We start from the raw sequence: 6,908 nt of genomic DNA on the forward strand, positions 1-6,908 counted from the left end.
ATGTGTAAGTGTTCTTATGGGAATAATGGAACATAATATTTCAAATCACCATTATTCCACACATCGGATGACATAGCTTTTATATCTCTAGTGTGGCAGATCTTCCCCATTTGAAAATATATTTTATAACTCCCTTGAATAAGAAAATTTTCAACTTCTACACTATGTGTATGGGTGATTAAAAAAAAATCTATCCAAATGGGATCATTACTTTGCAATCAGAGACAATAAAATAATTTTGTCTCCCCACATGGACTACAAATGTGAAAAACACTCTTCTCACCATCTTCCATTAAGAGAAGGGAGAATTTGTGCTACCACTTGAAAAATTAACTACTTAATCTTCAGCTGAAATTCCAGTCAGCAAAATTAATGGGGAGTGGGACAATTTTGCTAGAAACACCCCATGGTGAGTGCTTTTGATTTATAGCTGGACAGATTCAATGTGTAAGTTATGCCTAGAAGCAGCTCTTTACTGGATATATTTTATAAATAAATTAGTATAGTGACTTGCACACATTATATTTAAAATTTTCTTTTCTTTAAAAAAACATGGCAAGCATGTTCTGAAACATTTCTTTAATCCAAGCTTCTCTTCAGAAAACAGTTTGGAATGTTATGGATCTTTTCCCTTAACTTTAAAGACAGCATTAGGAATATTCAAATGTTAATTCCAGTGATGTGAAACAATATTCTGATTTTTAAAATTATTATGACCATGCATGTTGATTTGGAGTATATCCCCCTTGTGCCAGAAAAAAAAAAAAAAAAGCCTTAGGGAGGTTGTTCTTATGTTCCTGACAAATTAGGTGGGCGAAGGCAGAGCAATAAATGGAAAGCAAGCCTTCCTTCTCTTGAACTCCACAAGCAGAACATGAAGTACTAGAGGGCAGGGGTAGATCAGAGTGACTATGATCAGCATTTAGTATGTGTAGGAGGACCTTAGTCAAATACTTTTTTACTTTGCTTTACCAATAAGCCTTTCTTGAATGCTGGCCTTGTGCTGGGGGCTGGAGATTTAGGGTTGATGGAAAGAGGATTCCTGTTTTTAACAAGTCGGAAGTTAAGTGGAAGAGACATGTCTTGCATCATGGAGTATGTATAAGAATAGAGATTCATATGTTGGAAAACTGAAGAAAAAATGATAAATCCTGCATGAGAGGGGAAGGCACATGTCCACACAAAAGTGATATTTGAGTTGAGTCCTGAATACTTGCATAGATATTTATAAAGAAAGAGCAAAAGTAGGTGAGGTTCCTCCACACCTTCTTGGCTTGCTCTTCTTAAACAAGTTTGCTTCACGAACTGAGGGATGTGGGTGCTAATGAATCTCTCCTGTGTTATTCTAGCCACTCACATTTTAACAGATGGCCCATTCCGATTTTTTTTCCATGAAAATGGGGGTGTGCAATATTCTCAATTTTACCAGCATTAAAATATCAGTAACAATAAAATAAGCACAGAAGTCTTTTAACTTTTCATTGTTGGTAGCTTTTAAGTGATCAATGCAGGGTGATGTTAAGAAACACGGATGTCATGACAACACTGCTTAAAATGGATTGAAACATCATTTTATTCTAAGCTGTGAATTTCTTGATTAAAAAAAATTCTTTTCAGTGACCTAATTTCCTATGTATATATATCAAATGACACCTGAATCATGTTAAAGCCTTAACCTTTCTCCATTTCCTGTTGTAAAACTACCTGAATTTGACATCCTTTTAAGTGGAGTTGAAATTGTTTTCGCTTGTGATGTCAGAATACAGATAATGCTCAAATTGATGCTTGGTGATATTTATCTTAAATACCTCATTTTCTGAGATGTCTTCTTTTATTTTAAGGAAGAATAAAATTCCATTTTGAGTCTCGCTAGAGTTAAAAATTGTACAAATTCCCTATTGATTACTTGAACCCCACAGTTCTAATGACTGAACAGATAAGAAGCAAGTGCATTGCAAGCCTCCAGCCAGTTGCTGGATCTTAGTGCAAAGGCTGGAGCAGGAAAGGTTGTTGACTGGGTTTATATTCCAACCTGTCTGACTCTCCCACTGGTGGGCAGGGTTCCCCACGAGTTACCCCCATCCCTTCAACACTGGCCCTAAGGGGTATGGTCTCTACACTATTCTAACTGCTTTCTCAAATACCTGCCATGGTCCTTCTTGAGTATATTCATGTTCCCGTTCAAACCACTGTAGTGAGCACATACTGTGTGCCAAGTACCATCCTAGGCTAAAGCAGTGAAAAATCAGACGGGATTTCTGTCTCTCATGGAAATAAACTATAAGAAAGTAAACCAAGAAGAAATAAGGTAATTTGGGGTTGCAATAAGTACTGTATCCCAAAACATAAAATAAAATAAAATAAAATAAAGTGGGAGGGGGAGGAGCAAGATGGCGGAGGAGTAGGAGACCTAAATTTCGTCTGGTCCCAGGAATTCAGCTGGATAGGGATCAAACCACTCTGAACACCTACAAACTCAACAGGAGATCGAAGAAAAGAATAGCAGCAACATTCTGAACAGAAAAGCGACCACTTTCTGGAAGGTAGGACATGTGGAGACGTGAATCCGAGGTGATATTCAGGAAGATAGGGCCTCCATCAGCTGCTACCCGCACATGATAGAGCAGCGGAGCACAAAATCGGAACTTTTAGAAGTCTGCTCCGCTGAGGGACATCACTCCAGTGTCTAAGTGGGGGGGGGTGTGGAACCCTCCAGGACAGTGTGGTCTCAGGACCCTCGGGGTCACAGAAAGACCGGGGGTGCCTGAGTGTGGCAGAGCTCCCAGGTATCGGAGCAGGGAAGCTGGCTGCAGAGGCGGAGCCCAGGCGCGGGCTCTCAGCTCGGGGTTGCCATAAACCGTGATCCGCGGCACAGTCAGGCCACTGCTCCTCCAGCAGGGACCCAACAAGCGGCAGATCCGGGGAGATGCCCCTTCCTCCCTTGGGAGGAGCTGTGCGGGAGCGCACCACAGGAAACTGCTGGGTTTGGAGACTCCAAATGGGGTCAGTTGCCAGAGATAGAAATGCTTGGTCACAGGCTGGGTGAGCACGGAGTGTGGCCGGAGATGAGGAGACTGGAGTGAGTGATTGCTTTTCTCCAGGGGCTCACTAAGGAGTGGGGACCCAAGTTCTCGGCTCCTCTGCATGGAGTCTGGGAGGCCACCATTTCACTCTTGTCCTCCAAAGCTGTACGGAAAGCTTGCAAGGAACAAAAGCTCCCAAGAACAAACCCAAGCAGATGACTTAGTCCGGACCTGGCAAGGGCAGGGCAATTCCACCTCCAGCAAAGACATGTGAGAACCACAGCAACAGGCTCCTCCCCCAGAAGATCAGCAAGAACAGCCAGCCAAGGCCAAGTTTGGCAGAACTCCAGCACTAGGGGAATACTGCACATAGAATTCATGGCTTTTTCCCCATGATTCTTTAGTCTTTCAAAGTTAATTTTTTTAATTTTCTTTTTTTTTTGAATTTTTCTTTTTCCCCTTTTCAACCAACATCTTATCAATCCCTTTTTTAAAAAATCTTTTTTATTTTTCATTTTTAAGTCATATTCTATCCCTTCATAGTAGTTAACCTTATTTTTGGTATATATATAAATTGTTCTATCTTTAAAATTTTGGGATACAGTTTCTTCTAACAGACCAAAATATACCCTAAATCTCCAGTGTATGGTTTTGTTCTAGTTTCCTGCCTGATCACATTCTCTCCTTTTTTTTTTTTTTAAAGATTTTATTTATTTATTTGAGAGAGAGAGAGAATGAGAGCCAGAGAGCATGAGAGGGAGGAGGGTCAGAGGGAGAAGCAGACTCCTTGCCGAGTAGGGAGCCCGATGCGGGACTCGATCCCGGGACTCCAGGATCATGACCTGAGCCGAAAGCAGTTGCTTAACCAACTGAGCCACCCAGGCGCCCTCTCCTTTTTTTTTTTTTTAATTCCTCTTCTTTCTTTTTCAACCAACTTCCTATCTTATCGATTCCTTTGATAAAATCTTTTATAATTTTCATCTTTACAGTCATATTCCATCCTTTCATCATATTTACCCTTATTTTTTTTAAGATTTTATTTATTTATTTGAGAGAGAGAATGAGAGAGAGAGCACATGAGAGGGGGGAGGGTCAGAGGGAGAAGCAGACTTCCTGCTGAGCAGGGAGCCTGATGTGGGACTTGATCCCGGGATTCCAGGATCATGACCTGAGCCGAAGGCAGTCGCTTAACCAACTGAGCCACCCAGGCGCCCTACCCTTATTTTTGTACATATATAAGCTTTTCTTTCTTTAAAATTTTGGGAGGCACTTTCTTCTAATGGACCAAAATACGCCCAAAATCTAGTGTGTGGCACTGATCTATGCACTAGCCTGATCATATTTGATCATATTATTTTTTTTAAAAATCTTTTTCTTTTTTTTTCTTTTTTCTTTCTTTCCCTTTCTATTCCCCTGGTTTCAGGTCTCTTCTGATTTGTTTAGTGTATATTTTTCTGGGGTCGTTGTTACCCTGTTAGCATTTTGTTCTCTCATTCATCTATTGTCCTCTGGACAAAATGGCAAGATGGAAAAAATCACCTCAAAAAAAAGAACAAGAGGCAGTACCAACTGCCAGGGACCTAATCAATAATGGACATTAGTAAGATGTCAGAAATAGAGTTCAGAATGACAATTTTAAAGATACTAGCTGGGCTTGAAGAAAGCATGGAAGATACTAGAGAAACCCTCTCTGGAGAAATAAAAGAACTAAATTCTAACCAAGTAAAAATCAAAAAGGCTATTAATGCGGTGCAATCAAAAATGTAGTCTCTAACTGCTAGGATAAATGAGGCAGAAGGAAGAATTAGTGATATAGAAGACCAAATGATGGAAAATAAAGAAGGTGAGTAAAAGAGAGATAAACAGCTACTGGATAATGAGGGCAGAATTCAAGTGATAAGTGATATCATAAGACGAAACAATATTAGCATAATTGGGATCCCAGAAGAAGAAAGAGAGAGAGGGGCCGAAAGTATATTGGAGCAAATTATAGCAGAGAATTTCCCTAATTTGGGGAAGGAAACAGGCATCAAGATCCAAGAAGCACAGAGAACCCCCCTCAAAATCAACAAAAATAGGTCAACACCCTGACATCTAATAGTAAAACTTACAAGTCTCAGAGACAAAAAGAAATCCTGAAAGCAGCTTAGGAGAAGAGATCTGTCACCTACAATGGTAGAAACATTAGATTGGCAACAGACCTATCCACAGAGACCTGGCAGGCCAGAAAGGACAGGCATGATATATTCAGAGCACAAAATGAGAAAAATATGCAGCCAAGAATACAATATACAGCCAGGCTGTTATTGAAAATAGGAGAGATAAAAAGCTTCCAGGACAAACAAAAACTAAAGGAATTTGCAAACACAAAACCAGCCCTACAAGAAATATTGAAAGGGGTCCTCTAAGCAAAGAGAGAGCCTAAAAGTAACATAGACCAGAAAGGAACACAGACAATATACAGTAACAGTCACCTTACAGGCAATACAATGGCACTAAATTCCTATCTATCAATAGTTACGCTGAATGTAAATGGGTTAAATGCCCCAATCAAAAGACATGGGCTATCAGATTGGATTAAAAAACAAGAACCATCGATATGCTGTCTGCAAGAGACTCATTTTAGACCCAAAGACACCCCCACATTGAAAGTGAGGGGGTGGAAAACCATTTACCATGCTAATGGACACCAAAAGAAAGCTGGGGTGGCAATCCTTATATCAGACAAATTAGATTTTAAAACAAAGACTGTAATAAGAAATGAGGAAGGACACTATATCCTACTTAAAGGGTCTATCCAACAAGAAGATCTAACAATTGTAAATATCTATGCCCCTAACATGGGAGCAGCCAATTATATAAGCCAATTAATAACAAAAGCAAAGAAACACATTGACAACAATACAGTAATAGTAGGGGGATTTTACACCCCCCTCACTGAAATGGACAGATCATTTAAGCAAAACATCAACAAGGAAATAAAGACATTAAATGACACACTGGGCCAAATGGACTTCACAGATATATTCAGAACATTCCATCCCAAAGCAACAGAATACACATTCTTCTCTAGTGCCCATGGAACATTCTCCAGAATAGATCACATCCTAGGTCACAAATCAGGTGTCAACCGGTACCAAAAGATTGGGATCATTCCCTGCCTATTTTCAGACCACAGTGCTTTGAAACTAGAACTCAATCACAAGAGGAAAGTCAGAAAGAACTCAAATACATGGAGGCTAAAGAGCATCCTGCTAAAGAATGAATGGGTCAACAAGGAAATTAAAGAAGAATTTAAAAAATTCATGGAAACAAATGAAACTGAAAACACAACTGTTCAAAATCTTTGGGATGCAGCAGAGGCAGTCCTAAGAGGAAAGTATATAGCAAACAAGCCTTTCTCAAGAAACAAGAAAGGTCTCAAATACACAACCTAACCCTACACCTAAAGGAGCTGGAGAAAGAACAGCAAATAAAGCCTAAACCCAGCAGGAGAAGAGAAATAATAAAGATCAGAGCAGAAATCAATGAAATAGAAACCAAAAGAACAGTAGAACAGATCAATGAAACAAGGAGCAGGTCCTTTGAAAGAATGAACAAGATTGATAAACCCCTGGCCAGACTTACCAAAAAGAAAAGAGAAATGACCCAAATCAACAAAATCATGAATGAAAGAGGAGAGATCACAACCAACACCAAAGAAATACAAACAATTATAAGAACATATTATGAGCAACTCTATGCCAGCAAATTAGATAACCTGGAAGAAAATGGATGCTTTCCTAGAGATGTATCAACTACCAAAACTGAACCAGGAAGAAATAGAAAACCTGCACAGACCTATAACCACTAAGGAAATTGAAGCAGTCATCAAAAATCTCCCAA

The sequence above is a fragment of the Neomonachus schauinslandi genome, chromosome 1 (genome assembly GCF_002201575.2).
Source record: "Neomonachus schauinslandi chromosome 1, ASM220157v2, whole genome shotgun sequence".
NCBI classification, from domain to species: Eukaryota; Metazoa; Chordata; class Mammalia; order Carnivora; family Phocidae; genus Neomonachus; species Neomonachus schauinslandi.